A 7582-nucleotide genomic window follows, 5' to 3' on the forward strand; every position below is an offset into this window, starting at 1 on the left:
GCAGACAGAAGTTACAACATTACTATGGGTAACACACCAACACAATCCCATTTGAAAAACTTACCTCTCTACACTTCCACTCTCCATTTCCCTAGTGTTCACCTAGACTGCTTAGTGGGACCTGCTCAGTTCATGTAATCTGTTAATGGTTGAAATGAGCTCTTCTCAGTTCACTTCCTGATCCAGAACCGGTCCTATATGGTGGCTTGACAGAATATCTAGAAACCTTATTTAAGGTACCATCACTCAGTCCATTCTATATCTCCATTCAAATCCAAGCCCTGCCGATGCTTGTACGGTATTTCCACCTTGCGTTTTCAGAGTGAAACTAAATGTCGGTTTGTTTGCGGCAGTGCAGGACTAACAAGACTTTTCTGGTTAATGTTTACACATAATACTAGAGTCAAGGGAGAGGCCTGCCCTGGTGATAAGGTATGTATACAATGGTTCAGTCTCTTTACTGATTCGTTTTTTGATTAAAAAACGACTCACTGACTGGACTTGATTAAGTGTACAGAGAATTGTAGCGAGAAAGTCGTCCCAACATTTGGGTATGAAAACAAAATTATAATAACAATCAAGCAAATAAAAATGATCTCAAAAATATTTATTGTGTTTAATATTTTACATCACAGATTTAATTATTTTCATAATTAATCTGAATGTTACTTTTCAGTAACAACTAAGAATCACTATAGTCCAACACTGTTTAAATAACAATGTAGACGTGAACCATAAAATCTTGAGTGTGAATCAAATGGACACTTACTGGTCCATTTGGTTCAATTTGCACACTGAGAGTTAATATATCACTGAGGATTTTACTGTGTAGTAGTGCCACTGATGGCCACAGTTCTACAATGTTGTCATGGCAAAAACCTTCACTTATAGGAAACACTGATCATCTTGCTATACAATTAGCCACTGGCAAACGTTATAAAATGGTTAAGTACTCATCACACCAGCAGATGGCGCACTCCAACCTTTACATTGAGACATTTTCAATGGCAAACATTTATTGGCAGATTTGGCACACACAAACACATTGGAATTTCAGTCTATTTTCCACATGTTCAGCCTTGGAGCACACACTGGGAGTATTTTATATTCTTCATATTCACACCACCACAGCCAACTGATCAACCAGTTACAAACTCAGTAGGCCTATAAGAGCAGCTGAGTTACATTATTAAGTTGACCTTCCCATTGTTTCCTCCATCTGTCCTCTGAAAGCACAGTGTGTTTTGTTCTTGGGAAAAGATCTGCAGCACAGTGTGTCATTGTCCTTTAAATGAATCTTGATGGATTGTACCACTCTGCTGTCTCCCGAGGCTGTGTCCACCACCACGGCGGCCTCTGTTTCTGCGCGTCTCCAGTCTCCACCACAGCTAGTGGAAATAGCCTGTAAATATCTTCCGGGGTGTGCTTTCCTTTATCCATCTTTTCTTTACCCCTTTTTCCACAAAGGGATCACAGATCTAACGTTAATCTGGAGGAGAAGGGAGAAATCTGACGTGTGCAGCTCTTCTCTCACTAAACCGGGCACATCACTTGGGTTCACACACATCTGAAGGATTGAGGGAAGTGTGGCATCAGGGACGTGCACATGTCTGTAAGACAACTGCTCTTTCCAGACCACGAATGCAGCATTTACTTATATGGTGAAAGAAAATCAAATGCCACTCCTATCCATTCGGTGCCGGAAGGCAGCATTCAGGAGAATTGCTCCAGAACGTGAAGACAGTATTTTGCGTTGAACAAATTGGTTTAGAAATCACATGTCGTGCTAAAGAGTGCTGGGTTGCGCCCAAAAATAGCTCTCAATGTGTCGCAGCGCGACGCGTTGTGAGCTTGTAGATCTGCTATTTTCGCTATTTTTGTCCAAAGGTGCCCTCTTAACGGGATTTCAGCCCCTGCCCCTCTAACACTCTCCGCACGTCCCTGTGTGACATGTATTTACAGTAGAGGCATCAGTTCTTTGTCTCATCTTCAGACGGGCTGTAGAGGCTGCACTCTGGAGCCCTGGTACTGGGGCTTTCCACAACAGCAGCAGTGGACACAGGACAACACGATCAGGAACAGAAACGTGACTGCATGGAAGGAGAGAAAGGGGTTCGGGGGTAGAGTGGTTTGGTGCGCAAGAAAGGGGAGGGGGCATATGGAAGAGAGGTCAGACTCTTTTGTAACTGTTAAAAGCCTGATTTATACTTCTTCATACGACAGAGTCGTGCACCAACAATAGCCCATTGTGAGCTCGTAGTGTAGTGTTTTTGTCAGTGTGTTTTTGAGGGGCGCTAGCCCTTCTATATTCAGCTATAGTGTCGATTTTCGTCTTACACAAACATTAAATTCCCATTGACAATGAATGGATGATGTACGATGATAAGAGCACCCCTCACTTCACACGGGTGTGATGTTTGTCTATACAGGTGGTCTCTTATTTCACTATAATCACTCAAGTATAAGTAAGTATAAGTAAAAAAGCAGCTACTACTCTAAGTAACATGTTACTTAGTTAATAGTTATATGGTCACTGTGGGGGGGGGGGGGCAATCAATATGGCATCCCGACCATAATAACCATATTTCAATAAATTCACCCTACCAACCAATCACTCCCCAATTCATTGATGCTCTTTACTCTTCACTTAAAGGAGTAGTTCATCACAAATGAATAAGTATTTTATATCAATTACACACCCCAAGAAGGCTTGAATTCATGGAGAATATTTGGTTTTTGTCGCATTCCTAAGCCTACCGGAGGCTCAGCCGGTCATCAGATTATTGGCTTAGAAATGCGACATAAACAAAACAATTCCATGAATTCAAGGCTTCTTGGGGTGTGTAATTGATAGAAAATATTTTTGGGGTAACTACTCCTTTAAATGAGGTTCTCTATGCCAACTTAAATAGAACAAACTCCCAATTGAGCCATGACAGGATAACTGCATACGCTGCTCTGTAATTACTGCCTTTCCAAAAGCAGTCGAGTAGGATCAAACATCTACTGTCATGAACGTATCACTGCTTTGGGAACACATTCAGTGTTACGTTTTTCAGTGTACTACAACATGACTAATCTCCTCAGTGACAGGAACAATAGCACGTTGTAACGAGTTGCTTTCCACTGTCTACTCACCAACAAAGAGGATGAGTACAGCGAAGGCCCCCAGCTCCAGTGAGCTGGCCTGGGGGAGACCCTGCAGTTTGGTCCACACCTTCTGGAGGATGTCCATCATCTCCTCCTTCACCTCCATCCTGATGGTGCAGGTCAGGCAGGCGTAGGTTGGCCTCACGGGGGGAGAGAGAGAGACTCACGGCAGGGTCAGTGTCCCTGAATAGAAGAAAATCCCAAAGACACTTAACTATGAGAGTGTGTATATGCAACCGTCTGGTTAGATAATTGCTTAATAATTGATTAAATAATAATCATAGATAAATGAACACAGAGGATTTGACTTTGTGAGCACTTTAGCTCAAATGAAGCTAGCGGCCTGGCACACGTGTATAGTAATCATACAAAAAAAATGAATTAGTTATATTTATCTCCAGCTCCACCCTGTCCTCCACCCTGAAGCCACTGTGCAATTTTCCCTGCGTACACTGCAATTACTCTTCAAAGCTGGTGTGCACATATATGCCCTAGATCCTTAATTTCTATGTCTTTTGGAGCACTTGCTCATTTTAGTACAGCACTACCTCTAATTAGCACACTGATTTACTCCCTGTGTGCATGTACATGTGTGCGGCGTTAGCATGTGTCTTTTCTTTGCACATGCCGATGTACTGTATGTATGCCAGTGTGACTGTATATACCGTATAGTCAAAATACTGGTAAAGAAAGTCAGTTATTTTGTGTACACGTCATTTGACGACAACATGAATTCCGTTTTATGTATGCTTGATGTGTGGACAGCCTGCATGACTGACTCTCTGCCAGAGTCTGAGTGTACAGTATCTGGACCTGTGTGTATATGAGTGCAGGAGCACCGTCCTGTCCATACAGTGTAATTATAAACATGCCAGACTATTTCAGGCCTTGGTATTTCAGAGCAGGGCCTGTCACCACCACCTCCCAGACAGCTGTGAGGGGGCTGCTTATCGTAGGCAGATACAAGAGACGGTGATATTAAACCAGCGAGAAGAACCGTGTTAATTTCCAGTAAAACAGGAAGTTTCTCAGACACCCAACTGGCAAGACACTGTTTTTTCCGCCCACTCAAAAGTGATTGCAGTCAGAGGGTACAGGACTGAGTGAAAAAGCTCATTATCAACATGCATTATTCAAGATCCACTATATTTTATAATGCCACATCAAAGCAGTTGTTTGGAATCCTGCTGCAGGGACCAGACCAATTGTGCTTCTTTGTGTATACTATACGGCGCATGGCTATACACGGTCACATGTTTGGGTCTCGTGTTCAAGGAGAGCCTCTCCAGCTGTCTCAGGGTTACCTGACCTCTGTTGTTTTGTTTCTGTTGCTGCTTCCCCCCCCACACACACACACACTGCGATTTCTGCTCCTCTTTGTGCCTCAACCACCACACTACCAGTCCCAGATCATGTTAAACAGGTGGCAGAACAGAGCAAGGAACTCAAATGTACCATTTAAATGTCTTTATGTTAGTATAATCCATCATTTAATATGTAGTGCTGAACTCTCTTTATCAGCTATAAAGATTTGTGTTCCAAAAAATGTAAATAACATTGACAGTTGACACAGGACACACTGTAAACCTTATTGCGTACCAGTGTGGAAGTGTGTCCCTGTATTATCAATGATGTCATCCGTTGAATGACATAATTTGAATTAAACATATTGAATGAGAAAACATTTAAGACTGGCTCTCTTACCTGTGGAGGGAATGTGTCCAAGTTTACATAAAGTGGAGTGGAGTGCAGTGGAGCAGCTATAGCTTTTCTCCAGTAGAGAGAAGAAACTCAGACAACCCCTGTACGTGATGTTTTTAAAGATCCTTCTCGCTGCCTGGCACCCTCCCCCTCCTTCTATCCCAGTTGTTTTCTTGTGGTTCTTGACTCTCTCATTTAATTAGCTGGCTCCAATTCGGGTACAGACAGACAGGCTAATGACAAATGATGGTCTGTGCTTTTTCCTTTCTCTCTCAGTCGATCACTGGTGTAGGCTCGTCTCTGTAGGGCTGCGTGTAGAAAGCACAGCAGTGTCTCTTTGTACTCTCCTCCTGCTCTGCGTCTGTTTCACTGAAGTTCACTTTCCAACACTGTGTGTCAGTAACTCCTGTGTTTGGAAGGAGTTTGTGTGTCTCTCCTCCTCTTTTTCACCCTCCCTCCCTCCCTCCCTCGCTCCCTGCATGTCCAGGCCTCCCTCCCTCCTGCTTTCTCCACAGCTTTCACTGCATGTGTTCTCTCTCTCTCTCCTTCTAGTTCCCACCCTCTGCCCTGTCTCCTACCTCTCATTCACGCTTTTTTCCACTACCCCTCCCTCCCTCTCTCTCTCTCTGTCTCTCTCTCTCTCAAGGGCAGCTGCTCCTGTAGCCAGGCCTCCGTTTTTGTCTTTGGTCACCGTGGAGACCAGGCTCCTTCCACATGAGCAGGAGTAGGAGTAGGGGGTGGGGTGCATGCCTCTGTGTGTATGTGTATGCATGTGTCTGTGTGTGCGCGCTTTGTCCATCTGCTGACCACGCAGCACTGAGACACAATGCCAATGGGCACCTACAGTATATCTGTTTAGCTATCCATCTATCTATCCAGCTATGTCTGTCTTGTCTGTGTGTGTGTCTGTCCGTCCGTCCTTGTGCCTGTTGGCGCATGTGTGTAGCTCTGATTTATGGTCAAAACAACTAAAAAGTCTAAAGTAATGCAAATATAAAACTCAATAGTTTAGTGGAATAATATGTATTTATTTAACTACCAAGCTACCGGGGTATAAGCTTGAACTCAAGACTCAGACAGTTAACCAGACGATCCTAAACCATCAACCGTTGGCTGAGAAACTCACAGAATGGCTTTCGGCCCATGCATCACACATCGCACATCACAACACTTCAGATAGTGTCTCTGAAGAGGAAACTGGAAAGCATCAGGGTGCAGAACCTGTCACAGCAGTGATAACCTGCATCTACTTTAAAAAAGCTTCGGGGAGTACATCGTGTCCCGATCCTCGGCCTTGCCTATTGGTGGGGTAAAGTAGACCCTTCAAGCAGTTACCATTACTTTCAGAGTGTGCCGCTGAGCTGCGCGCATGCAAGGTCACTTCAGTGGGAGATAGATTGCTATATATTGTAATTTGTCAGGGCAGAGAGGGACACGTCAGAATTCTCCAGGTCAGACTCCCTCTCTGGCCTGCGCTTCGCGGGGCCCCCAAATCTGTGGACTCATATGATCGAATCCGAATTCGTGATGTAACAGGTCGTATTTGCTTTCATATATGTCTTTGCTGTTCATATGTATATCACATGACCATTCAATTTGGGATAATTGTGGGCAATCAATAAATGCCAGATCTTGTGAATCCATAATTTTAAGTGTACAGCCTGTTTCTTGGACTATTAGATAACCCTCTCACAGGATGGCGCATCACTATGCAGATTGTGCCCGGAGGGCACTTGCCTGGAATGCCTTGTACAGGATGCGGAGAGTGTGGAAAGATGGGAGATATGACCTCAAGAGGCGGCTGTTCGTGGCTAGAGTACTAGAATCACACTGTTGTAAGTGACCGAGTCATTGACGCTCACATAGTACATCAGGAAAAGGCCCTGGGTGTTGTCTACACAAGAATGTTACGAATGACACTTGATGTCACATGAGAGGAGAGGACCACTCCAGAAACCTCCCACAAGTCACGGACAAGGTCAGGGAGAGAAGGATGAGGCTGGCTGGCTGGCTGGCCACTATGTGTCTTCCGCAACAGATGGCGAAGGCACAGCTAGGAGGGAAACTGTTTCGGCTACTCTTTTGACAGCGACGGCGTGCATCGTCAACTGACTTACGTGGCCGGTTAAGACTGATATGAGGTTAGGAGACTTACGTGGCCGGTTAAGACTGATATGAGGTTAAGAGACTTACGTGGCCGGTTAAGACTGATATGAGGTTAGGAGACTTACGTGGCCGGTTAAGACTGATATGAGGTTAGGAGACTTACGTGGCCGGTTAAGACTGATATGAGGTTAGGAGACTTACGTGGCCGGTTAAGACCTTCTCTTTGCCAAAAATAGCAGATCTACAAGCTCGGGAACCCAGGCGTTAATATGTGACATGCCCAGAATAGGGGCCCTATGGTTCATGAACCCAGGCGTTAATATGTGACATGCCCAGAATAGGGGCCCTATGGTTCATGAACCCAGGCGTTAATATGTGACATGCCCAGAATAGGGGCCCTATGGTTCATGTGGTTAAATTAGATTTGGTTCAGTAGTTGATCACCTAATCAGTGCTTCATTAAGTAGCATGAGGTCACGGTATGCTTGTGTTGGAATTCAGTCGAATGAAATTCAGTCAAATTAAATTACCATGCACGTAGAGACGCCGAACAAAAGATTTGGAGACAAGTGGTCTCTTATTTGGTTGGTCTATTTGAAGCACGTTTTCTGTCTGTAAATTCCCT

At 44.4% G+C, this 7582-nt stretch overlaps 1 long non-coding RNA gene across 1 annotated transcript; it reads right to left on the reverse strand.

Annotated features, from left to right (window-relative positions):
* Nucleotides 1-592: 592 nt before the first annotated feature.
* LOC310875154 lies at nucleotides 593-5285 on the reverse strand. The gene is made up of 3 exons (XR_014570617.1): nucleotides 4855-5285; nucleotides 3139-3333; nucleotides 593-2090 (listed from the first exon to the last, which is right to left on the reverse strand). It is a non-coding gene; the product is annotated as an uncharacterized lncRNA (long non-coding RNA).
* Nucleotides 5286-7582: the final 2297 nt, after the last annotated feature.

The sequence above is a fragment of the Protomyctophum parallelum genome (genome assembly GCF_964188405.1).
Source record: "Protomyctophum parallelum genome assembly, chromosome: 17".
In the NCBI taxonomy this organism is placed as follows: Eukaryota; Metazoa; Chordata; class Actinopteri; order Myctophiformes; family Myctophidae; genus Protomyctophum; species Protomyctophum parallelum.